This window comes from Tachypleus tridentatus, chromosome 9 (genome assembly GCF_004210375.1).
Source record: "Tachypleus tridentatus isolate NWPU-2018 chromosome 9, ASM421037v1, whole genome shotgun sequence".
NCBI classification, from domain to species: Eukaryota; Metazoa; Arthropoda; class Merostomata; order Xiphosura; family Limulidae; genus Tachypleus; species Tachypleus tridentatus.
This window is the reverse complement of record NC_134833.1, coordinates 106,390,616-106,417,661: the sequence shown is the minus strand read 5'-3', so window position 1 is coordinate 106,417,661 and position 27,046 is coordinate 106,390,616. Positions and strand designations below refer to the sequence as shown.

General features: G+C 34.1%; 1 protein-coding gene across 12 annotated transcripts in view; it reads right to left on the bottom strand.

Moving 5' to 3' along the window:
- The window catches only part of LOC143225981 (steroid hormone receptor ERR1-like), a 95,980-nt gene that overhangs the window by 67,364 nt on the left and 1,570 nt on the right, over positions 1–27,046 (bottom strand). For 7 of the 12 annotated variants that reach the window (XM_076456269.1, XM_076456264.1, XM_076456266.1 and 4 more), the window contains exon 2: positions 880–1,036. The exons of the other annotated variants lie outside the window; for them this stretch is intronic. The gene's annotated coding sequence lies outside the window, so the exon portion shown is untranslated. The remainder of the gene's footprint in view (positions 1–879; positions 1,037–27,046) is intronic. 12 annotated transcript variants of the gene reach the window in all.

Here is a 27,046-nt window from a genome sequence, read left to right as displayed (position 1 = left end):
AGATTTGTAATGAATTACTACAGATTTCATCTTAGAAATCCTATTCAAAGACCATTAAGTTGTTCAGAATATTTTTACAACTGTATTTAAAGTATCTATGACTTATAACAATAACTATTCTTTTTTGGTTCCCATTTTGCTTCTGTGATAACCAATAAAATAAGTATTTTATGAAGATTATTTTATAGAAAAAAAACTGAAGTGTTTTGAATCTTACTTAAATAACCTGTCAATTTCTAAAATTTTAATGTGTTTTTACACATTACTATTTATGGGTTTTTTATCTGTTTATATGTATATGTTGTGCCTGTGTTGGGACTTTAAGTTTACTAAAAAACAGTGGTTGCACTACTATTAAAACTGAATTCACTTGCAGTGTGTCAAGGTAAGTATATAATATTACTCATTCCACTATTTATAAACACTTCTTTAACTTATACCAAAAATTATAATTTTTTAAAATTAATTAATTACCTAAAAGAACTTAACATTTTTACAACAAAACTTATATCCAGTAAGACACACAATAATGTTTTTTATATATAAGGTTTTGTTTGCTTCCTTATGTATTATTTTGTTGAGACAGAGTGAAACTAAAAAATATACTTCAGATATCTAATTTTTAATGAATATTTATCAAAAAAACTGAGTACCAACTTCAAATACCACATTAGGTTTATGACAGCAAAGAAATTTTAATGATAAATGCTAGTTGCACAATAAGCAATTGACATTTTAAAATATTTTGTTTAAATGCTATGAAAAACTACTAATTCAGTGTGTGTGTGTGTGTGTGTGTGTGTGTGTGTGTGTACATATATACACACACACATTAAATATTTCTGAACACCAGAATATTACAATAGCTATATTACTTACTCAGATAATTTTTCTTCCTGATCTGTTTCGTTACAATCCAGTCAAACTAATGTTTCACTTAACAATAATTGCAACAGAAGATTTCTCAAGTCCTTTATGATCAGGAATATATCTTCAACATATCAAGTCTTAATGAATCACATTAAGGAGCAAAACCCTTAAAAATGGAAAAAATAAAATAATCACCATACATATCACAAAATACCAACATTTCACCTAATACAGGTAGAACAATGGTCTAAAGCTTTTTTTTGGTGACACAGCCATGCTGATCTTACTATTCTATTGTATAGGCCTGAATTCAGTGTTCTGAATACTACTGTATTTGTTGTGTCTCAGCTGGCTTGACAAGCTTTGGATTGAGCAAAAGACATCATTAGCAAAGGGTGCAGTGAATGTAGTGTGGTTGGAATAATGTTATAAAACACTCTTCTAATTCTTGAAAATCATTAAAGGACTAGATAAAGAATGCTCTGTTAAAATTATTATAGGCCTAATACTAACATCTTACAACAAATATAATGAATTATAATCATGTTACACAGGCTTAAATAAGGCAATCACACCATAACTTAAGGATAAGCTGTGCGGTGATGAAAGACAACCAGCACCTGTGATCATATGCAAGTGTCACACAAACCACAGCAATCTGAGGTGCACATGCAAGAAAAGTGTTTGCAACCACTGCAAAGTTGTTGAGCCAATTCAGCATAGCTTGCTGATGATAAAGACAAAAAATTAACTGCTAAAACAGACACTGGGAGGAACTTTGAGGGCTTTGAAGATTCCATTCTAAACATTTTTTTTTTCTCCTATGCAATATGTCTATGAAACATTTGATAAAGAGGGTTTTGACTTGTGGTCATAACCATTATTAACTTAGTTGAAGGGTCTCCACACAGTGATATGGTCCTGTACTTTCAAAATTTTCCTTTAATGACCAACCCTATGCAGTTTATTTTCTTTCCTTCTTAACCAGAAACGTTTACCGGGTGCGAAGTTCAAGCGATTTATTTTACGTATGTAACCATTTTGTTTGTTTTTTTCGTGACTTTTTAAGTTTTTTATCCAATACGATTCAATTTACGACTTTTGATATTATAAAAAATATATATTTGGGGATAGAAAACGGTTGAAATGTTTTCTGTTGCAATTAATGATTGATTTGGCCTTATTTTTTTCATAAGAATGATTGGATTATTGGCTTGTTTTTTAACGTAAATTACTGATAATTACGAACGTATATAAAATTGTACGTGCATGAAACTGCATTTAAGAAATAATTCGAATCATTGGAAAAATGCCAACAAGCATCTCGGCACGTCTAGCTCTCATCATTTCTAAACTAGCATGTGTTTCCGCGTACATTTTATTGATCCAAATCATATGACAAATAGCTGAATTACAACACATATCAAAATAAGTCCAAATCTGTACGAATCAAAACGCCATGCATGTAGAAATTTAGTTTTCTCTCTCTCTCTCTCTCTAATGTACAAATAACTATTGCAACTGATAATTTGAGTATAAAAAGTATTGCGCACCGCGTTATTTGTTACACCGTACCATAATAATGTTTAAAAATGGCAGATGAACAATACTGTCCTAATAAAAGAAAACGTATACTTTACAAATCACAAATTTATTTTTATAATGCCATTTACTTTCTTCTCAACACAATTATACAACAATTATGGCTAAAAACAAAGCACTCCTAAGTTCAATAACAGTTATAGCTGTCAACTGAAGCAAATAAACCCCCAAGTCAGCCTTTATGGGTAAGAACATGGAAATCAATACCGGATCAAGTGGATCGATTTTCACTTTTATCTTTCACTGCGCAAGCACAAAAACTGATGGCCTAGTTTTTTTTATATAGTTCGTAGGCGTGATTTTAAGAATAGAAATAGCTACAGGGCATTCACCTTCCCTAAGTAGCTCAGTGGTATCTCGAGCTCATATACAGGAACGGCTTGCGAGAAAGGCCATCCACGTGGCAACTTGCGATGAGGCAGGTGCGCAGGCGTGTTGTCCGCGTTTCTCGTGAGTCAAGGCCATGGTAACTTGAGAAATGATCACTGCTGGATCCGTTATTTTCGGCGCAGAATTTTCAGCGCACCAACACAAAGCACGTTAACTTTTATTTTTAAGAATCAATATTACAGGATAAGTATCACTATGACAAACTTTAAAATCATCTATGTATTATGGATGTATGAATTTTTTATTTAATTACTTCTAAAACAAGAAAAATTAAATCTGCAAATATGAAAACGCATACCAAAGGCATTCAATACAGAAATTCACTGGCCGTAAAATACGAATATGTTAATCCCAAACTTCGAAATTATCAAGAAATATAGATTAAGATCAATACAATTTGATATTACTTGTTTCTTCAAAACAAAGCTACACACCAAAAGTACTTCCCGTTAAATAACAAATCTTACAAGTAAAACAAGAGTAAACACTATTTTTATCGAAAAGCAGTCAAATCTGATAAAGTCTATTTAATGTTAATACATGTTATTAAAATACTGTTCCATTTCAACAAAACAATACTAAAAATCTGTATGATAAAAATGGAAGAATAATGACAACAATATTTTTATTTAATCACTAACTCAGGGGCAGCCTTGAGCGAATAAATACTATATGGGAACTCGCTAATCGCAATTATATTTCTTAACTGAATTGTACGCCCATTTAGCTTAAATATGAATACAAAAAACAGATACAGTGAGGAAAGTGCTTATAACATAAATATGTATATTAATTTATTACACAGCAAAATTGATATTACTTTGAAAGTATATGTAGAGTTAAATCATAACATCTTATTAAATCGCTTTTTTCCTTTTAAAGCAAATTTTCTTACGACTCTTGAACGTTGAAGGACTAACTTGCATCAAAAACTTATTCTTGCCTCATGCAAACTGAGAAACTTTATGCAGTACAAAATTAATACAGGTATCTCAAAAAGTTAACTTGCATATCAATTTTTGAGCACCTCTGGTTACAAAAATATGGTAAGCCTAAACAGATTTTTTGGTTAGCACGAAAACTAAGTATTTTATTTATTTTTTAAATAACTACAGTAACTTGAGATATCCCTTATCAGCTATTATTCCTTAACTCCAGAATGACTGATCGATCCCACTGGCTTTCTAATATATTTTTACTATTTATGCATGAAATTACTTAAGTATCTGCTACTTTGTTGGTTACAAAGACATGAGTCTGTTTAAAAAAAAAAACACCTCACTACTGCAGTTGTTCTCAATGTGTAAAATTACTCACCTATGTAGTTTTTGTTTTCTTTTTTGATTAGAAGTATACATTGGAATTGTAGAGAGAAAACAGCAAAATTACTCACTAGTGATATAGGAACTCAACCAGTAATGAGTGGCATAAAAATTAGTAACTTTTTGGGCTAATGATGTCAGTGAGATTTCAACATTGTCAGATAAGAAAATGTAACTAAATTTGTCTACTGGAGACAAAATAAGTAATTTTAACACATGCCTTTGACACTTTAATTCAGAAAAAATTGTTTTCCACCAGATGTTCACCTAAGTATGAGAGTGTGCATTGCATTCCAACACCCATACCATAACTTAATTTCCATCCAAAATTGAAAGTGTTATAAAATAAGTGCAACATAATTCTTTAATAATTATTTTAAGACTAACAAATTCTAATGTTTTACAGTTTACACACTATTTTTATTAATAAAACCACAAACTTGTACATTGTCATGAAGAAATTCAATGTTGTGATCCTTAAACTATATAAACTGTTGAATGTAACCTTCAATTCATAGTAAAGATTTAGTAATTTTGGTAGTATTATACTAGAAAAGAAAAATATTTAGTATGTATACAGTTTTAGCATACCTTAGAGTAAATTAGCAAAGAGCACTAACTGGGGAGGAGAGAATAACCACCACAGTTCCAAAAACTTAAGATTTTAAGGTTACTAAACACTTCAAAAGTAATCATATGTGCATGCATACACACACCTACATAAAGATATCGATGATTTTAACAATTGCAAGATTAGTTTTTCTTGTTGGTTATGTATGGCAAAACTTTATAAAAATATTTTTCTACAATTAACGTTAAACATATATACTCAAAGGTTAGAGTATAAACTTTGATACTCTAAATATAAATACATAAATAAAGTTATGTATGGCAAAACTTTATAAAAATATTTTTCCACAATTAACGTTAAACATATATACTCAAAGGTTAGACTAGTATAAAATTATATATAGTTTTCATGGTTAAACTAAATATACAAAAAATAGTTCACTACATCTGCTTAAATTATATATTTGTTTTACTTTGGAGCATATTTCAGAAAGAAAATCCTTATCAATGAAATGGGTTCTGACATTCCAGGAAATAAAATTGTTATATAGATAACCTAATATTGTTTTTAATAAAAAGTACAAAAAAAGTTTATTAACAAAGCTAAAAACATTCCTTATTGAAAAAAACACACTCAGTTATGGCTCTAAAATATATCTTTTAAAGGCAATAAGGAACTTATTGATCCCACTAGGCTGTCCCATCCACTTAACTCTGAAAAAGAACATTTATCAGAAACATTAATTTTAATTAGTTAATTCTTTTTCTGACATTAATTTATTTATTCACAATTTAGATTTATCAGTTTGTGCAACAAAAATAAATGCTCATAGGTAATCAATTAATCAAGTTAATTAGAAGATCCAGTCTCATGTACATTTGCTAGTAATAGTATTGTAAAAGGAATTAGAATGTATAACTTAAGACATTAAGGAACCTGTTGGTCCATCTAAGCCATCCCATCTACAAACCTTTTAAACATTCAAGGCCAGCTGTTGTCATTAAAATAATGACCTTAAACTTCTTCAATGTGTTTGCATCTACATCACAGATGATGGTACCCCTTTCCAACAATTCAATGCCCTTCCTAAAGTAAGGAACCCAAAATTGAACACAATGCTCCAAATGTGGCCTCCTCTAAATGATACTCCTCTTAAAAACAGTCTATAAAAGTTATAACACATACAGATGTCAATCTTGCAATAAATAGAGAAGTAACTTGTACACTTACAGCAAATTTGTTGACAAAAATTGTGATGATTACTACATACTATTTCATAAAATGTATTTTATTAAAATGTTTACAGAGGTCTGTTATTGAATTTTTAACTGCAGTGGAAAAGAAAATCCATGAAAGACATGTACATAATAACCAAAATGTCAATGAGTTTTCACACAATGTAAATAATAATTACAGAAGGATTTAGTACTTCATTAAACATGTGTTTCAAAACTCCAACCTTCTAAACATTACCTACTGATATTAATACAAAAGTAGTTTTACAATATAACACAGTATGCTTCCAACTGACAGACTATATTATCATATTAGTTTCAGACAGAATAGCTGTATTGAAAAATTGTTTCAAAATCACAAAAAATAATTACTTCTGTACATGGTTACTAATAGTAAGTGTCCTAAAACTTCACCACTGATGATTATGATGATGATGATGATGATAATGGACTGACTAACTAACAAACACTTATAAAAAAAAAAAATGATTAAAATATCGTTGGGAAGTGATGAGCCAAAATTAATAAACTTTAGCATTTAAAACACTAATAATCTTTTCAAGTATATGTTTAAAGATAATCATGAAATATTACAGGTCTACTACTCTTTAAAGACAAAAAACATTTACATTCTTATAATTTTTATAATTCTAGACAGTTACTAGTTAAATCCAAAGTCTGAAACTGAGATTATCTGCAACAGAAATCACCACTCAAATACATCAAACCTCTATCCACAGCATTTAGGTTTACAAAACTGATTGAATAAAAAAAAATGCTCTCAGGTTCAGCAACATGTAAAATTCATGCATATCTGCAAAAACAGGGTGAGAACAAATGTGAAGAAATTCCAGGGTCAGTAGAGGATTAAGCAAGTCAGAAAAACGGTGCAACTTTAGTACTGCTTAGCTTCTATGGGATCCAGGACAAGAGAAATGGCATACAGTTCAGCTGTGAACACAGAAACTATAGAGGGGATTCTGTGTGCAACCACTGAACCACAACAAACCATGGCAGTGCCCACAAAGTCACCAGATTTTGAACCATCCATATAAGTGGGAATGGAAGGATGGTTTGAAAGATGTTCAGCAAATAACAGACAGTACTTCTAAATGGGAGTATCTGCTTTTCTCAAATGTCTTAAAGAAAGGTCACATTTGGTGATTGTATCAGTAGATAAAGTAATGTTATCCAAGGACAAACCCAATTAATTGAACTGGAATACAAAGGCCAAAAAGAACAATGACAGATCGTCTGTTCTGAAAAAGCATGGCTCACTGAAGAAGGAAAACACAACCCCCAGGGGATGCTGTGGCAAGGATAGAAGTTTCGAAGCATACAGTACAGATAGTTGCAAATGGCAGAGGTGTGATGCAGGTTCATGAGACTGTGTACAACCTCTGGAATGGGAAAGTGTAAAAAGCCCTAGTGCAGAGCCAAAGTCCTTGATGATGAATGAGGTCCAGCATCTTAAAGGCTAAGGTCATGGCTGGGGCCATAGACCAGTGATCCATAGTCGAGTTTTGATTGAATAAAAGCATGATATATCTTTAGCATAGAACATCGACCCACTCCTCAAGTGGTGAAAGAGAAAACAGTACATTTGACCTGTAGCTGCTTGATGTGTGGTATAAAGACCAGCTTACAGTCAAAGATAAGCCCTAAGAACTCAAGGACCACAGGAAGCCTAACTTCACAAATGCAGAGTTTAGGATCAGGGTGAATACCCCATTGGCAGCAAAACTTCGTGCAAACGGTTACAGAGAGATAGAAGTCAAAATCCTTCTTGCTGTGGTCCATGACTGAGGACAGTCTGTAGCTGCTGTTCAGTATACCTAATGTTTAATGACTGATGAGATGTGAAAGTCATAGATCCTGTATGAAACAGTAAGAGGGAGTTGTTCAGTGATGGCATTAATCTTTATACCAAAAAATATGATACTCAAAACACAACCCCAAAGGGCTCCTACTTCCTGTAGAAAAAGAACTTGGAATCACCTGTCCATTAAAATATTTGTAATAAAAATAGGCAAGTGACCATATAACCCATATAAATGGGGCTGTCGCAAAATGCCATACCTCCACATAGCATCATAAGCCCTCTGAAGGTCAAAGAATATTGATACAAGATGTCATTTGAGAAAGGCTTCTCTGATTGATGTACAAGTCAAATCAAGTGGTCCATGGTGGAGCACTGTTGACAAAACCCACACTGGATGGGCGAGAGGAGGTTGTTTGATTCAAGAAACCAAACAAGACAAGCATTAACCATCTTCTCTAAGGTATTACAGAGACAGCTCATCAAAGCAATTGGATGGTAGTTTGAAGGAATCTTGGGATCCTTCCCAGGTTCAGAGAAAGGTTGTAAGATAGCCTGGCACCAGGCATCACGAATAACATTCTCCTGCCAGATCTGGTTAAAAAACAATTAGAAGAATTGCAAGAGAAGCAGGAGATAGATGGCACAGCATTTCTAGTCTACATCATCAAGTCCAATCAAAGTACTGCCAGACCAATGAAGGGCCAGTTTGAATTCCACCAGTGTAAAGGGATGATTATAGTCATAGAGACAATGAGCTCAAAATGAAAGAGGTGATAATTCTGCCCAAGTCCTGATGGCTAAGAAAGTGGAGGATGAAACAGAAGTGCCAGATACCCAACAAAAGCTTTCACCTAGAGTATCAGCAATGCTCCAGGTATCAGCTACTCCCTGGCCATCACAGAGCAAGATCAAGAGGGGGACAAAATTATATTGCCCAGTGACCTTTTGAATCTTTTCCCATATGACTTTGGAACTGGTGGTAGAAGATATGCTGGTTGTTAACTTAATCCAAGATTCCTTCAGGCTTTGACATCTTACCCACCGAGCATGTGCAAGATCCTGCTGAAAAGCACCAGTGGGGATGATGTCCATTAAAGTCCTCCAGGATGAAAAAGGGAGACATCAATTGTTCAATGAGAGAATAAAGGTTTGATTGATCAGATGTCTCTCCAGGTGACAGATAGAGAGAACAAACAGTGATGGTATGACCCAAGGAAACACAGATGGCTATGGCCTAGAAAGGTGTGTTAAGTCGCAAAGACAGGATGGGCACATCCTGATCAACCAACAGTACCACCTGTCCATGCACTCATCCATCACATAGCCTGTCATTTCTGTATAAAGAAAACTGCCGAAAGGTGACTGTATCGGCAGGTTTCAGAAATATTTCCTGTAAGGAGAGTAAAACAGGATGGTAGGAAGCAATCAGTGATTTGATGTCATCCAGATTAGAACGTAAACCTTGACAGTTCCATTGTACCAGGGTGGCCATTTTTATTTACGTGTAGGCGAATTGGGTGGAGAACCCTTCTGTTTAGCAATACGTCATTTTTCCTTACTTTCCTTTTTCAAGGGAGGTCTATCGACCTCCATGGATCCTGCCCTGGGTCAGTTGGGCAAGTCTTTGTTGTTGGAAGGAGATTCCAGTGACTTAGGACATGAACGAATGATTGTTTTGCATCTTGGGATGGGAGAAGATGTATCCAAAGAAATGCCTATACCTGGAACCAAAGGATGTGGATCTTAGGGTTTGGTGGAACATGTATAAGGAACAGAGATAGGTGTTGAAGTTGATTCATCAACTTTTTTGACTATGTAGGTCAAAAGATTTTTCATTTGTTTGGAGAACGATTCTTTAGGAGGCACAGAGAGATCTCTCTGCACTCCCACAGTAGCTGTGGAATGAAGTGCAGTAGCATACGTCCGAGATGAGGTGGTGGACAACAATATTCGAGCCACAGAATAAATAATGTTATGAATCATTTTCAAATGCTGCACCTCTTTCTTCCAAACATTTAGGGCAAGAACGAAAGTAGGACAGGTGAGAGCCATTGCAATTGATGAAATGAGGGTCTGTTTCACACTTATAGGCATTCTGGTCCTTGCTACTGCAATGAGCACACGTCAAGGAACCCCAACATGATGTCTTAGAGTGACTGAACTTAGACACTGGAAACATCGGAGAGGGTTTGGAATGTACGGCTGTACTGTGCAATTAAGATAAACTGCCTTGATAATGGCAGGCGAATGTGGTGACGTAAATGGTCAGCACCATAATTCCATCTTTGTGAGTGGAGATACACCTCACTGCAGAAACTCCTTGGGTTGAAAAACCAGCGAGAATCTCTAACTCTTGAATGTTCTTCAAATCCCTCTCAACAATAACTCCTTGTGATGAATTCAAAGTAGCATGAGGTGTAACCTCTATAGGTATATCCCCAATTGCCTTTAAATGCAACAAAAGTTCACTGTATTGAGATGTGGATGTTTCCACCAATATGTCACCAAATTGAAGCTTTTTTAATGACTGGAGAGCCAACAAGTCCATCTAGTTCCTTCTGAATGAAAGAGGAAGACATTTGCCCTAAAGGTTTGTCTGAAAGTGAGTGCAATATAAGAAAATGAGGTACAACAGGTACTGAGGATTGCTTCTCAGAATCTTCAAGATGTGGTCGTTTACCTATAGACTGTTTTTCACTATTTTATTAAGATTTTTAATTGGAGTATCCATGATAAAGAAAGGGAAATTTCCGTGCCCACTGACCCCACCCACCATGGAGCCCTATGAGGGGACACACTACAATGTCAAATAAGGACACTGCAGCAACGCGAGGGTTTCGTGAATCTTTACTGAATATTTTTGTTTATCCTATTCAAACAAAATATATTAATAAATTAAATGAATTAAAATTAAGTGGCTAATTAATTATTTTTTTACATGCAATTACAATGTGTTTAAAATAAAAAATAACTACCCTTTAAAAACTGGGCCTGAAAACAGAAGACTTGAAATGTCATCCTCTACTTTTTTTTTTTTTTTTTGCAAAAGGCAATTTACACCCATGATTACCCTTAGTGATGATAATTAATTGTTTTCATTACTGATAACAAAAAATCATTTTCAGAAAATCAGTACAAGTTACTATATATTTTGAAAGCAAACATAACTAACATTTAGGCAGTATAGAAATGTATTTGTCGAGTGGGAAATGTACAGGTCTCCTTTAAAAAATTTGTGATAAAATATTTTTAAAGAGAAAATAATGTTTATCACATAAAACCAAATATAATCTGAAAATTACAAAAAAACAACTTCAATGAAAATAACAGTATTTGAAAAACATTGTGATAGCATATATCCATTTTTTGTGCAGAAAGGAGAACTTCTAGAGGATGTATAATTATCAGTTAATAAAATATAACTTGTTAATGATCCTATTGATTAGTTGATGAACAAACACTAGCTCTATCTTCATTTCTGTTTATAAAAGAATAGCTCATGATACTAATGCAGGCCTTAGCATGTTCCTATTTTGTATGTGTATTTATTCTTAAAAAGATGTTGATCAGAACATGAGTCCAGAGATGCCAACTATTTCAAATGACTGAGCATAATGATTGTAGACAGAGCCCTTTCACAGTTTTAGTCCTTTTAGATTTGCCACAAACAAGACAATTTGGTGATCAAGACCTCTTTTTTTCCATCTTGTGAACGATCGCATTGGTGTTTCTATGACGCTTAGAAAACGAGAAATATCCATCTACGCGAGCGCTGATTGGCTGACAAGCACTGATGACGTAACTAAGTACCAGTATGGAGAAGCACCACACTCAAACTATTGGTAGACGTCAGAGATACAAATATTTTTTATTATTTGAAGCACAAACATGATTATCGCAAGTAGCCATTGGACTATGTCTTATTTATTATCAAAATTTATTTGTATCTCATTAGAAATTTTCTTTTCACCCCCTTCAAGCCCTGAGGGAACAATTTATCACTTTATTGTATAGGCCTATATAATATATAATAATTTGGGTGTTGCAACAAGTCATAATATTTGTCTGTATGAGCGTATAGTCATAATTTATACACCAAAATCGTAATGATTACGCTCAAATCGTAATGGTTGGCATCTCTGTGAGTCTCTTAGGAACTATAATAAATGTGATTTCAATAAAATAGAGTAGGAGGAAAATAAAGGGATTAATGTCTAACAAAATTACTTGCTGTATACTTTTAGGTTTATATCTTTGTTTTAATTAAAAGTTTGGTGGTAACTGAAAGTGTAGTTTATTTTAACTTGTTTTTCTTTGTTCTAAGCTTCAACTTTTTTCTTTTAATAGGCTGACAGGATGGTGGGTGTAACATAAGTAGGGCTTAGTTATTGGGTTAAATAACAATCAACCAAGGAGGGGTGGAATTCATGAACATGTATTACTGTCAGTTCAGTTTATGATAGGCTAGATCTTACAGATCATTACTTGATTGATAATGGACTTTATTATCATCCATTACACTTCAGAAATTCTCTTTTGGTAACAATGAACCCAACATTATAAAGCATACATAAAACATGTGTTACAACAGACAATTACATACATGTAGATGACAATCAGAAAAACACCTAGAATACAATATTAAAACTTTGCTATTCATATGTGTACCATGCAATAGATTCGTGTACAAAATCTATACCTTTCACAAAGGTGCATTTGTAACACTCATATCAAAACAATACTAAAGCTGTCTAAGATCAATATGCATAAATAATTAATTACTAATTGCTATATCCTTTGCAATTAAAACCATTTTGTGTTTAAATAAACCTCAGGATATCACAAAGTTCTGGATTTACCAAATCACTAATACAGATTTTTACATAAAATTTGAAGTAATTTTATGTACAAATATGAATTTTATACAAATAAAATGCCACTTTTATTAATAACTTCTTCCTGCTTTTACTGAAAAATTCAAGAGAAGCCAAAATTATAAGAATTTTTAGATGTTAAACGTAAATGCAGCATCAAACATTTTGTTTTTGTCTGAGAAAAGCAAACATTTACAAGATTTGAAATTTTTTAAATATATTATAAATCCATCACATCATCAAAAAATTTTAATTTTACACATTCAGGTTGAAAAATCACATAGACTGACATCACCAAATCATCGTGTTCTGTATAAATGTGACTCATTTTTGTATTTCTTTTAAAGTATTCATTGTTTTTCTGTTTACTACTTTAAAAAAAAACAATTTTGTGAGGTATTTTACACAAAAATCATTTTATCAAACTACCTAACAAATTCAATTTAATATTTTACAAGCTCCTTTTGTAATTTTATAGTTATATCCTTGTAATTCAGCAATTACTTTATCAAAACAATTTTTAGAAGGTGTTTACTTGTTTATATCCATTGTTCTTTGTTACAGATCAATCTGTTTTCAAACAAGATCTGAAACTTAATAATCTTTTATTGAGTCTGTTACTTTTGTAAACTAAAACTCCAAATTAATGTTATTTTTACTACTATTTTAAACTTGGGGAATCCCACTGAAAGATATGTGAGAACAGCTAACAAAAGAGTGTCTTATCAATTATAAACATACCATAGGTTTTCCAGCTATTTTTCTTTATAATAATTTGCATAACTGTTTACAACTGGTCTGAATATTCTTAATCATGCCCGATTATTTGCCAATATATTGAAACCTAATGACCTTTTTCCAAACAGTCACTGCTAATTTTAAATCCTATCTTTAGTGCATTTCATGTTTTTTGTGAGAAACTTACATATGTTTGCACTTGACTTTTATCTTTGATTTTAATTTTTCTGTCAAAGGTACTTTTAACAATTATAACAAGATTTTCGAAAAAAATTTGACATATATTTAAGACTTTTTTACTTGTATAAAAATGTTTACTATAACTAATATTTTACTGTACATATAAATGTCTATAATTAAACAAGCATTTGTTTTTCACACTAATGAAATATAAGCATTAAAATGACAGATGGTTACATGCAATTAAAGTTTATCTAATATTGGGGATGTTTTAATTCAGATATATATCGTGATACTTTCTTTTATGTTAGTAATACTATGATCTATACACCTAAATGTCAGGTTTTAATAGCATAGAAGGTTGAGTGGCTTTTATAATCACTTTTGAATTTGTATATTTTCATGTTAAAGGTGTCTGTTCCGATTTTCTGCTAATATTCAATTTTTTTTTGCATTGACACCACTGTATTTTATATGCACTAAACACTATTTTCATACCTTCTTACAAGCACCCAATTTTGTGTGTGTGTGTGTGTGTGTGTGTGTGTGTGTCTGTGTACACATAAAATGGCTATTTCTTAGTGGTTATTACAAATCATTTCTCTTATTTAGATCTGATAAACTAAATTTCTCTGTCAGAAGAAACATGAATTTTTATAAATAAAAAAAATCAGCATGAAGGTAAAATGGTTAAAAAAATTAACTCCAGAGAAATATATCAAAAGGAAAAATCCCAAATGCTTTTCATTCAACTTATCCCACCTTAAACTATTTGTAATATCACACAAAACATAAGATAAAATACCCCAAACTATTTACCAAACATCATAATAAAAATATTTTATAAAGGATATCTTATTGGCAAATACCAATACAATTATATTATGTAATAAGTATTGAATATCATTTTGATGCAACTTTTACTAAAACTCACAATATTAGGTTTTCTTCAGGTTTTTTTTTTCATAGCTTGTAAGTCATGAAAGTACAAAATTAGCAAACACAAACCCTAATCTGCTTTCAATTTGTGCCAATATTATGCAATATCTTTTTTTACAGGATTTTTATCTAGTTTTGATAATTAATTTTAATTCCACTACATATTCATATTTTCAGTTTCCATAAGGAATGTAAATTGCAACATTTCTGTCAATGGTGAAATTTTTACTGATGTGCTCTATTCAGTTAGCATACTCAGTACTAGAGTTATGTCCTTCCTAACTATAATACTACATTAAATCAACTATAACAAATGTATGTTATATACATAAGAAAGAGACAAAGCATTAATTTTGCAAATATGTATAAATATGAATTAAGATAGTCTAGCTAACTAAAAATATTTTTAATTATTTCTCATAGCAGAAATAAAGTACATACATAATCACTATATCTGAGTAACTTCTGCTTTTCTTCACTTTAGAAAAGGTAAGTCCACAGAACAATAACAAGAGAATGAATTTATATTCAAGAATAATCTGTAAAATCTAACACTATACATCCTTTTAAGTTCTTGTAGCTAGATATAGGTAGATTGACTGATTTGGTGTGTTATGGCACAAAGCAACTAGGCTATCTGCACCAAACATCTGGTAAAAAATTAAAAATAAATTTAGTAAAATTCATAAAAGGAAATTAAGGCAAAACAAAACAAAGTTTTTAAAAAAAACATAAATAGCATAAAACCAAATTTTCCATCTAGTCTACAATGTTAAAAGAAAAACTACAGTAATACAAGTTGTAAAGGACTTTCTGTAACATAACTGTAATTATCATAACTTGTCAGGAAGACTTAGAGGTAAGACCATCAGTCACCTGAAGTTGGCCTTTCCAGTCTTGGTTCTGAGTTATTTGACAATATGGCCATTTTCAAAAAGTAAAGTAATGAAAGTTTTAAAAGACTTGTAGCAAAATTTTAATAATAACTCACCAGGATAACTAAAAGGTAGTTCAAACATTAGTATTAGTCACCTGAAGTTGGCCTTTCCAGTCCTGGTTTTGAGTTATTTGATGTTTTGGCCATTTTCTAATTTCAAATCAAACAAGATGGAATTTGACTTTTAAAAGGGAATCACATCAAAACAGGTCTAATGTATAAATTAAACTTAACTGGCATTAAAAAGATTGATGGCTTTTACAAACCTAAAAATATTTCCAAGGTGGACAATGTCACCATCAGCAATAACCCTGTCTAACGTTATTGATAAACCTTAGAACAAGTCAGTAAAATGCCATACCTCCATGTTATATCATAAGCCTTCTCACTGTCAAAGAATATTGATACAAGATGTTGTCATTTGAGAAAGGCTTCTCCCATTGATGTTTCAACTCGAATCAGGTGGTCCACAGTGAAGCACTGTCGTCAGAACCCACACTGGGTGGGTGAGAGGAGGCTGATTCGAGGAACGAAACGAGATGAGCATTAACCATCCTCTCTAAGGTCTTACAGAGAAAGCTTGTCAAAGCAATTGGACGGTAGTTTGAAGGAATCTTGGGATCCTCCCCAGGCTTAAAGAAAGGTAAGACAATAGCGTGGTGCCAAACATCACCAAAAACATTCCCTGGCAGATTGGTTAAAAACAATCAGAAGAATATCAAGAGAAGCAGGAGATAGATGGTGCAGCATTTCATAGTGTACATCATCAGGTCCAACCAAAGTATAGCCAGACCAATGAAGGGCCAGTTTGATTTCCACCAGTGAAAAGAAACAATTATAGTCACAGAGACAATAAGCTCGAATGGAAATAGATGATTGCTCTACCTGAGTCTTGATGGCTAAGAAGGTGGAGGAAGAATCAGAAGTGCTAAATACTTGGCAAAAGCTTTTAGCCGAGCTTAGGATCAGGGTGAATACCCCGTTGGCAGCAAAACTGCCAGACCAATGAAGGGCCAGTTTGAATTCCACCAGTGTAAAGGGATGATTATAGTCATAGAGACAATGAGCTCAAAATGAAAGAGGTGATAATTCTGCCCAAGTCTTGATGGCTAAGAAAGTGGAGGATGAAACAGAAGTGCCAGATACCCAACAAAAGCTTTCACCTAGAGTATCAGCAATGCTCCAGGCATCAGCTACTTTCTGATCATCAGAGAGGAAGATCAAGAGGGGGACAGAATTATGTTGCCCACTGACCTTTTGAATCTTGTCCCATATGACTTTGAAACTGGTGGTAGAAGATATGCTGGTTGTTAACTTAATCCAAGATTCCTTCGGGCTTTGACGTCTTACCCATCAAGCATGTGCAAGGTCCTGCTGGAAAGAATGTGGTGTGAAAGTGTGGGATACCTATAAAAAGTATACCAGACCTGTTTTTGAGCTTTCTGTGCCTTGTGGCAACAGGATTCCACTGCGGACAAGGATATTGTGTGGAGTACACTGAGCAAATGCTTGTATAATACAGTCAATTACTACTGCCACACAGCTGTCCACTGGTGGCTTACAGATGAGAGCAGGATCAAATTCTGTGAGAGCAATAAAAGAGGGCCAGTTTGTTTGATCCAGCTTCCACCAGGGCATGCAGGTCAACCACAACCAGTCTCTCTCAAAATTATAGGAAAATGATCACTGCCTTGTGGACAATTGTCAACCCTTCAAGGTAGGTAGGTAAGTATTTAATGTTTATTGGCACAAAGCTACAAGGCTATCTGTGCCAGACAAGATGTGATACAGTATAGATATTTGGCAATTAAGATAAAAAGTAAAATATGTAAAATTAGGAACTGTCAGGAAGACTGAAGCAAGAAGTACACCCTTGCTGTCAGTCACCTGAAGTTGGCCTTTCCAGTCCTGGGTTCAGTTCAAAAGAAAAAGAAAAACTGAAATGTGTAAACTTAAGACATGCCAGGAACACTGAAGCATCAAGATCAAATTTGCAGTCAGTCGCCTGAAGTTGGCCTTTCCAGTCCTGGATTCAAGTCAAAATAAAAATTGAAATGTGTAAAAGAAATTGTGTTAAAACATTAAAACATGTAAAAGAAATCATGCTAAAACAATTTAAGGTTTTTTATCAGACTATATAGTAAGTATAAAAGACCAATGGTTCTTAAAAATGTAAAAACATGAGTGAGAAAGGCAGTATCACCTATAACATGGGCCAAAGTCAAAGGCAAATCCACCTTACAAATATCTTTAAAATGGTGTCATCATTCTAGGTTGTAATGACGGCATGATAATAAAATGTGGATGATTGTAATCTGAGTGCCACATAAACCATCTAGTGCAGCAGTACCAGATAAAAGGAAGTGGTGGGTTAAGAAACTGTGACCAATGCGTAGCCTTGCCAAAACAACCTCCTCTCTCCAATCCTTACACAAGCAAAAGGGTCAAAGACCAAGAGAAGGTTTGATTTGAAAAGGCTTGTTATTGTGTTGCTCAGTTCAGGTTGCCTGCCATCTGGTGTACAGTCTGGATTTGATAACTGGACCATAGTCCATGTATGGAATGGGTACTGGGATAATAGATCCAGAACAGACAGACTTTGCTGCTCTGTCGGCTAGCTCATTCCCACAAATACCAACATGACTTGGTATCCAAAAGAATTGGACAGACACAGATGAGAGAGAAAGATGGGCCAGTTTGTTTTCGATATTGATGAGAAGAGGGTGGTGAATATCATGGAATAATTCCAGGGCCAATTGACAGCTTTGTGAGTCCGTGTATATTGTATAATTTGTATACTGCATTAGTTCAATATGATTTAGGACAAGAGAGATGGCATACAATTTGGCAGTGGAAACAGAAGCTACAGAGGGAAGTCTGTGTGCCACAATCAAACTCTCACAAACCATGGCAGAATCCACTGAGTCATCCGATTTGAAACCATCTGTATATATATAGGAATAGATGGATTAATGAAAGATGTTCAGCAAAGAAAGAGTGATATTTCCAATTGGGTGTATCTGCTTTCTTCAGATGACTCAAAGATAGGTTACAACTGGGGACAGTAATTTGCCAAGGTGGAATAGGCTGATTTGAAGAAATTGCAATGTTATTCAAGGATAAATCCAAATCTTGTAATTGTGCCTGGATACAGAGACTAAATGGAACAATGGCAGATTTTCTGTTATTAAAAAGTGTGGTCCACTGTGGTTGGAAAACAACTCCAGGTAGGATGGTGTGTTAAGGATCGAAGTTTGGAAGCATATATTAGAGACAGTTGCAAATGGTGAATACAGTGGTACCTCGGTTCTCAAACTTAATCCGTTCCAGAAGGCTGTTCGAAAACAGAGTCAGTTTTTACCATAAGAAATACTGTAAATTAAATTAATCCATTACAAACATCCAAATATTATCCATTATGAAGCATTTTGAGTACAAATATTGCTTATTTATTCCTGTATAATAATACTTACATGCATAAAGTCAACCACAAAAACTATAAACACAATAAAAAAAACAATAAATGAAAATTAAACTGCACTTTACCTGTGCTGAGGAGAGCTGATGGCATAAGTGAAAGGTGGTGAGTAACTTGGAGAGTAGGAGGGTTATTATTGTTTGGAAGGTGAGTCACATTCCATAAAAATGTCAGGTAACTCTCCTTCTGGGGTTCTTTCTCTTTTTTGTCTCTTTGCACTGCTACAACCTGCTTGAGACTCACTAGACCTATTTCTCACTAAAAACTTTTCTAATGAGGTTTGATTCTGTCTGCATTTAAAATGTTTCTGAAGTAAGACATGGCAATGGCATTAAAAAGTTTATACTGCAATTTGCTACAGCTTTGTATGGGTGAAAATTTTCCACAAAACTTTGTAACTCTCCCCATTTTCCACACATTTCCTTGATTAGTGAACTAGGAACATCCTCCCTTCCCTCCTCCTCATCTGAAGACACTTCCTCGGTCGCCTTCTGTTGCTGCTCCTTCTGAAGGTCTTGGAGTTCTGTGGTGAGCTCAGTGTTGTGATCTTCCCCAACTCCTCCACATCATCACCACTCACATTCAAACCCATACACTTGCCTAGTGAGACAATAACCTCGACAACAGGCTCAGCCTCAAAACCTTCAAAGTCTCTATTGGCTACTGGGTCTGGCCACAATTTCTTCCAGGCTCAGTTCATGGTCCTCAAAGACACTTCCCTCCAGGCTTTGCCTGTGATCCTCAAGCAATGGAGGATATTAACGTGATTTTTCCAGAACTCTCTGAGGGTTAACTCTGTGTCAGAGGTCACTTCAAAGCACCTTTGAAACAGTGCTTTGGTGTATAGTTTCTTAAAGTTCGATATGACCTGCTGGTCCATGTGCTGAATGAGAGGAGTCGTGTTAGGGAGCAAGAGCTTCATTGTAATGAAACTGTACTCCTACACCAAACCGTCCTCCGAGCCTGGTGGGTGAGCAGGTGCATTGTCCATCACAAGAAGTGCATTGAGTGGCAACTGTTTTTCCGTGAGGTAATTCTTTACACTTGGGACAAACACGTCATGGACCCACTCCATAAAAAAGTGCCTGGTTACCCATGCTTTACTATTAGCCCTCCACATGACATTTAGTTTACTTTTCAGGACATTATTTTTCTTAAAACCCCTCGGGTTCTCAAGATGGTACACAAGCAAAGGCTTAAGTTTTAAGTCCCCATTTATATTACTACATAACAATAGAGTTAGCCTGTCTTTCAGTGACTTCTCCTCCTTGATGATGTAGGTCCTCTTTGGCATTTTCTTCCAAAAGAGGCCTGTCTCATCACAGTTGAACACTTGTTGGGGAATAAAACCCTCAGCTTCTACATGGTCCTTAAATTCCCTAACAAATTTATTAGCACCGTCTTTGTTAGAACTGGCACCCTCCCCATGTCTCACCACACTACGTATGCCACTTCATATATTTTTCAAACCACCCCCGACTAGCCTTAAAGACATCACTTGTATCAGCACTCGTTCCAGGGATGTTTTTCAGGAGGTCAGAGTGTAACTGCTTTGCTTTTTCACAAATGATGTCTCAGAAATGCTATCACCAGCTAACTGTTTTTTGTTTACCAAAATCAACAACAGTTTTTCTACCTTTTCCATTGTTTGTGATCTTTGTTTTGTAAGCACTGTCACTCCTTTTGCAACATCAACTCCTTTGATGACTGCTTTATTTTTAGTATGGTGCAGACTGTAGACTTCGCCATACCAAACTGTGTAGCAAGGTCAGACATGGGAACATCACTCGCTATGTGATCTCTTTTCACCTCTATTGTAGCTCTAACAACTTTTCTTTTTGGTTTGCTGCTTTCATTATTCTTCTTTGACCCCATGATGGCTTATTTAATCAGAATAATTAGAAAAAAAGAAAAGAAAAACAAGAACATTCACAACAGATTTTAGTAGGGGTGTGGACTGAGCAACAGGTGCAGGTAAAATGTTTTGGGCAAGCTTGGTGTGGGCCAAAAATGGTCGAAGGGTCATTTGGGTCATCAGTCAGGTTATTTCAGGGGTTCGGGCTACGACAGCTTGGTTCAGGAACCAAGTTTATGTTCGACAACCGAGACATTTTTTTCTCAAACAATATGTTCGAAAACCAAATTGTTCGAGAAGGGAGTCATTCAAGAACCAAGGTACCAGTGTATATAGAGGGGGTTCACAAGATTCCACATACAGACTTTGCACGGGAGAAGTACAAAAAGCTCCAATGCAAAGCCAAAGCTGTTGTTGATGGACAGGATCCAACATTTTCAGTGCTGAGGTTGTGGAAGACCCATAGTCAAGTTTGGATCAGACGAGGGCACAATAAATTTTGAACATGGAGTGTCGATCTGCTCCCCAAGTAGTTGGAGAGGACACGGAGAATGTTCAATGCTTTTAGACATTTGATATGGAGTTGCTTGATATGCGATATAAAATTTAATTTACAATCAAATATAAAACCTAAGAACTTTGCATCAGGGATGACAGGAAGTACATCATCATCAAGACTGAGTTCTGGATCTGGGTGGATTCCCCGTTTGTGGCAACAATGTATACAAACGGTTTAGAGAGTGAAAGTTTAAAACCATTTGCCATGGTCCACTTCAGTATCTGATTGATTGCAGTTTGTAGCTGCCATTCAATAAACCTCATGTTTGATGACTGACAGGAGATATGAAAGTCATCAACAAAAAGACCGTTTGCAACCGGAAGGAGTAGCTGTTCACTGATGGCATTAATCTTTATAACGAAAAGTGTGACACTGAGAATACAGCCCTAAAAGACTCAAAGTTCCTGTGTGAAAAAATGTGTGTATTGAGCCCACACGAACTTAGAATCAGTGCTTCATTAAGAATTGCTTGATGAAAAGGTGTAAGTTGCCATGCAATCCATATGAGTGAAGGTCTTGTAAGATGCCATATCTCCATGTTGTATCGTAAGCTTTTTCTAAATAAAAAAAAACAGTAACAAGATGTTGTCGCCTTAAAAAGGCTTCTCTGATGTTTTAAAGCAAATTAAGTGGTCTATTGTAGAACGCTGTCTTCGAAACCCACATTGAGCAGATAAGAGGAGGTTGTTTGATTCAAGAAACCAAATGAGGTGGGCATTGATTATCCTCTCTAATATCTTACTGAGACAACTTATCAAAGCAATTGGGCAGTAATTCAAAGGAATCGTTGGATCCTTCCCAGGTTTCAGAATAGGGAGTATGATAGCTTGTCCACAAGCACCTGGATAGACATTTTCCTGCCATATCCAATTAAAGAGAGCTAGGAGAATAGTAAGAGTTCTGGAAAAGGTTGCATAACATCTCATAATGTATATTATCAGGTCCAACTGATGTATTGCCAGACTGATGAATAGCAAGTTTGAGTTCCATCAGTGTAAGAGGGCAATTGTAGTCATAGGAATGGTCAGTTGAAAAGGAAAGATGCAATGCTCTGTCTGTGTTTTAATGGCTAAAAAGGAAGGGGATAAGTTCGAAGAGATTCCTTGACATGTGTTCGTTGTAGTGGCAAGGACCATGATGCCTATGAGTGACCAAACTGCCGACACTGGAAACGTCAGAGAAGGTTTGGAACATATGGCCATACCCTGCAAATAAGGCAACCTGCCTTTATGTTTGGCAGGTGGATATGGTGACATGAATGTCAGAATGAAGACATTGGTCAGCATCGTAATTCCATCTTTGTGAATGGAGATACGCCTCACTGCAAAAACTCCTTGAGTGAAAAAACCAGCAAGAATCTCTGACTCGGAGATGTTCTTCAAATCCCTCTCAACGATAACTCCTCATGATGAATTCAAAGTTGCATGAAACACAACCTTAAGAGGTATATCCCCAATCACATTTGAATGCAAGAGGAGTTCACTGTGTTAAGATGTGAACATTTTCACCAACATGTCACCAGAGCAAAGCTTTTTGATTGACTTTGGAAAGCCAGCAAGTCCCTATAGTCCCTTATGAATGAAAAAGAGAGACATTTGCCCTATAGGTTTGTCTGAAAGAGAATGTAATACAAGAAAATAAGATACAAGTGTTAACAATGTTGAAGACTGCTGCTCTGAATCTTCAAGACGTGGTCATTTACCTATGAACTGTTTTTCCACTATTTTATTTAAGTTTTTAATTGGAGGATCCATAATAAAAAAAAAGAATATTTTGGTGCCCACTTACCCCACCCACCATGGAGCCCTATGAGGGGATGCACTACAATGCCAAAGAAGGTCACTGCAGCAACACCAGGATTTCGTGAGCACTATACCCAAACACCAGCATCAGATACAATGTTTACAACACCTGTTGAAAACATCCAATACTGGTACTTGGTTGATCCTAGCCCAAGTGGACCAGCCAACTGGCCTAAAGGAGTCCACCCCAAGGCTGCCTGTCTGCAGGAATTCAAGGCCAAAGTGGTGTATTGAAGTTGGACCCCTCATCCACCAGGATCCTCTCCTCCCCTTCACAGGTTTCCACACACAGCAAACATGTGGGTGTATGGTTAGATCCCAGAGGAGGTAAACTGAAAGAACAGAACCTTCCCTGGGAGGTCCCCTCACCACAAAGGAATCCACACTGAGGGGAGCTGGATAAGGATTAAAAACTGATAAACTTCTGAACATCTTCCTTTCAAAAATTGTCAAATTCTCTCTGACTTAATATTATTTTATTTGTAACTAAACAGAACATTCAATTTTATATGAATAGAAATATTCTGTTTTCTAAAGTGGATGATTAAATTTACAAAAACGTGCATTCTGAGACCAATTTATTATTATGCTGGATTATTTTTTATATAGACTTGTATTTTATAAGGGCAAAATGTTGAAGATGATTTCAGATGCAAGTACTAAGTATCTTCATTTTTATAACATTATTGCAAATATAAACATTAACTTGTATCTAATTTTAAACGAAATAAATAAAATACACATAACCAATGATAGTATCTTGAAGAAAAGTATTTGCCATCTTTATGAAACAAACACTAAATTATTCAACAGAATTCTTTAACGAATCACAGACTTTATACAAACTTCTTAAAATTAGTCACTATTCTTATAACAATTACAGAAAGTATTCAAAAACTCCATTTTACCACCTAGCATGAAATGCTCGTACAGAGACCATGGCTTTATGTAAACAGCAGTTCAGAGTGGCACACTTTGGTACCATAAGCATTATTATTTGATTCAGAAATATGTGATTGTATCATTTTTTTGCTCCCTTTGAAGAAGAGTATAGATCTATTGCTCTGGTTTTCTCTAATTTCAAGGACTGACTTACTCAAGAAAATAGCAATAACTCAAACTTCAACCATTAATAGAATGAAACTGAGTAAAACATACTCTACCTCTTGACTAAAACTCAAGTGACCAGCTTGATGCAAACAATGGGGATTTCACAATTTGTACAGTGTATATGACGTAATGTTTCTCTTCCATCAGTATATTACAATAATCAAAGTTTAATACCTATAACCACTCTCTCAATTCAACATCAATTAACTGAAAATATCCAGCACCTAACCTGGGTTTCCTTTCTTTTACAAGTCAGATGTTCAGTATCTCTCCCTCTCCATTCTAATTTTATTGAAAATTATAAAGTATAATTTTCATCTACTTTCCTCATGTGTGTGTTTTTTTCTAATACCAATGTGTCTACCTTCTGTAAGATACATATGATAGAATTTGTTTTTAACGAAAACAATGTGAAAGGTATTAAATACAAGTTTTGTAAGTTTTAGTGAAAATGTAAGTTTCAGTTTTTAGTAAAACTGAAATATTTCCAGTTGTTGGTAATAAAGAATAATTCTCAGCTAAGATCTTTGTGTTTATAATTTAATCGACAAATAACAGTACCAACTACTTGAAGTCTTAACAATACAATTTAATTTTGGTTAAGGAAAATAACCTCTCATTTAAAAAAAAAAAAAAAAATGTGAGTCTTTGATAGGTCTCCAAAAGTTGAAACAGCTATTACAGAACTTCTAACAGACAAATATCTACAAATAATTTCACAAAAATTTTTCCTTAACCACACAGCTTTTCTATGGTTTCTGATTGGACAACAGTATGGTTACAATCCTTGACACATAGCCATACTGCTACATAGCTTCCTGGGTTCTAAAATTTCATTACCATGTCAATTCTAAGGAATTATAAGTGAAAGTAACAAATGAATGTATAACAATATGTCAATCATTATGTTTGCTATATCAATGCCAACAAGGCCATTTACTTAACACCATAGTTCATCAGGCTGGCTAGGATACAACAGTGCAAGACACTATTTAGATTATCAAATTATATGAACTACAACTGTTACTGTACTAACTAGATTATGTTGCTGCAGTGTAATTTTTATCAGTAAAAAAAGAAAAAAAAAGTAATTTACAAAACAGAATGGGCTTAGGGGTTGATAACACAATATTATTTAACATCAATCATTTACTAATTTTCATGTGAATCAGCTTTACTCTTCAATCAAAAAAATTGGTAAACCTGCAGACTAGTATTATTGTTCCTGGATTAAATAGTGTAGGTACTAGTCTGCATCTATTCTTGAAACTTTTCAATACAAGACGGCAAGTTATATGCTTTATCTTATATACTACTAGACCTACATATACATCTGCTTTCTGTGTTTATGAAATGAACTCCTACTTATTATTCACACCTATAGATACCTCTGGTGTTTCTTAATAATGGAAGTAAGTTAACACATAAATCAACTAATAAGGTGTTCCTAGCATCATATTGAACATTAAAAAATATCTAGAACATTTATAGGAATGCACTACTTAAATTAGAAATAATTAAGATATTTCAAAGTGCATTAATTCAAGTATTATTCTAAGTTATACTGGAGGAACAGTAATATATAATACATATACAAAATATATTAATGATTTTTTTTTAAATCACAAAAATGTTATCTAGTATTAATGTTTTTGAATATTTAAGCTCACAATATGCATGGCATAAAAAGTCTCAAAATCCACTAGTCTGACACCCAGAACTATCAAATTTTGAGTTTGGGTTAGTGCAAGTACCATAAACACACATATACACACACTAGCCCAATCCTTGCATGTTTTTGTTTGAATGAAACACATGCATGTGTGTCAAGTACACGTCTAGATTTCATAATTAAAATTCATAAAAGTGTTGCATGTTATAATTTTGTTTGAAACTATTCAGTATGTATTTTGTCACTAAAATATTCATAAATTGTGTAGCCTAATACATCTAGAAAAGCAAAAACCATGGAGTTCAAAGTAATTTTGCCTAAACAGTTTTGCAATCCAGTATCAACCACACTGTGCATTAAAAAATAATTGTTGTAATCCTACTAAAAATTAATTTCAGATTTAGGAATTTAAAATATAACACTAAATTATACAAGAAACTTTAATTTTAAAAATAGATAATTAAATTACAAACAAAGAAACCCTCTGAGCCATTTCTTGTAAGTCAATATAAGAATATGAAAAAGGGAAAGGTTATTTATATTTTTGATCCATCAAAGTCACTCTTAGATCCTCAAAACAACAATCATAGTTCACAAAATCAAATTTAAAACAGCTCTTCATATTGAAATAATTGGTTATCCAATAAAAGTTTAAGAATTTAAACCAAAAAGTGCAAAACATCATTCAAGCCATAACAATCTGCAAGAAGTATCCACACAGTGAATTCGTGAGTCAAGTGCCAAACATACCACATACCTATCTTGTATAGTGAAGTAATTATTAGTTTATCCAGTAATCTCCTTCTACCAATGTACCATACAAGTTATACAGTTGTTCTTAATGACTAAAAAGAGAAGTATTTGCAAAATATCAAACACTGTTTAAGTTAACTTTTTTTACCTTGTATCTGTTTTATATGAGCTTTATATTTTCCTGAAAAATGCCCAATAGTCAATTGTGTTTTTGCTACAAATAAAAATATTTTTTAGTTTTTGCAGCACCAAAATAATGCTTAACCATTCCTATAAGTATAGCATATATCAACGAAATTCTATTAAATTCAAAATATTACAGCTGGCTTCATGCAAA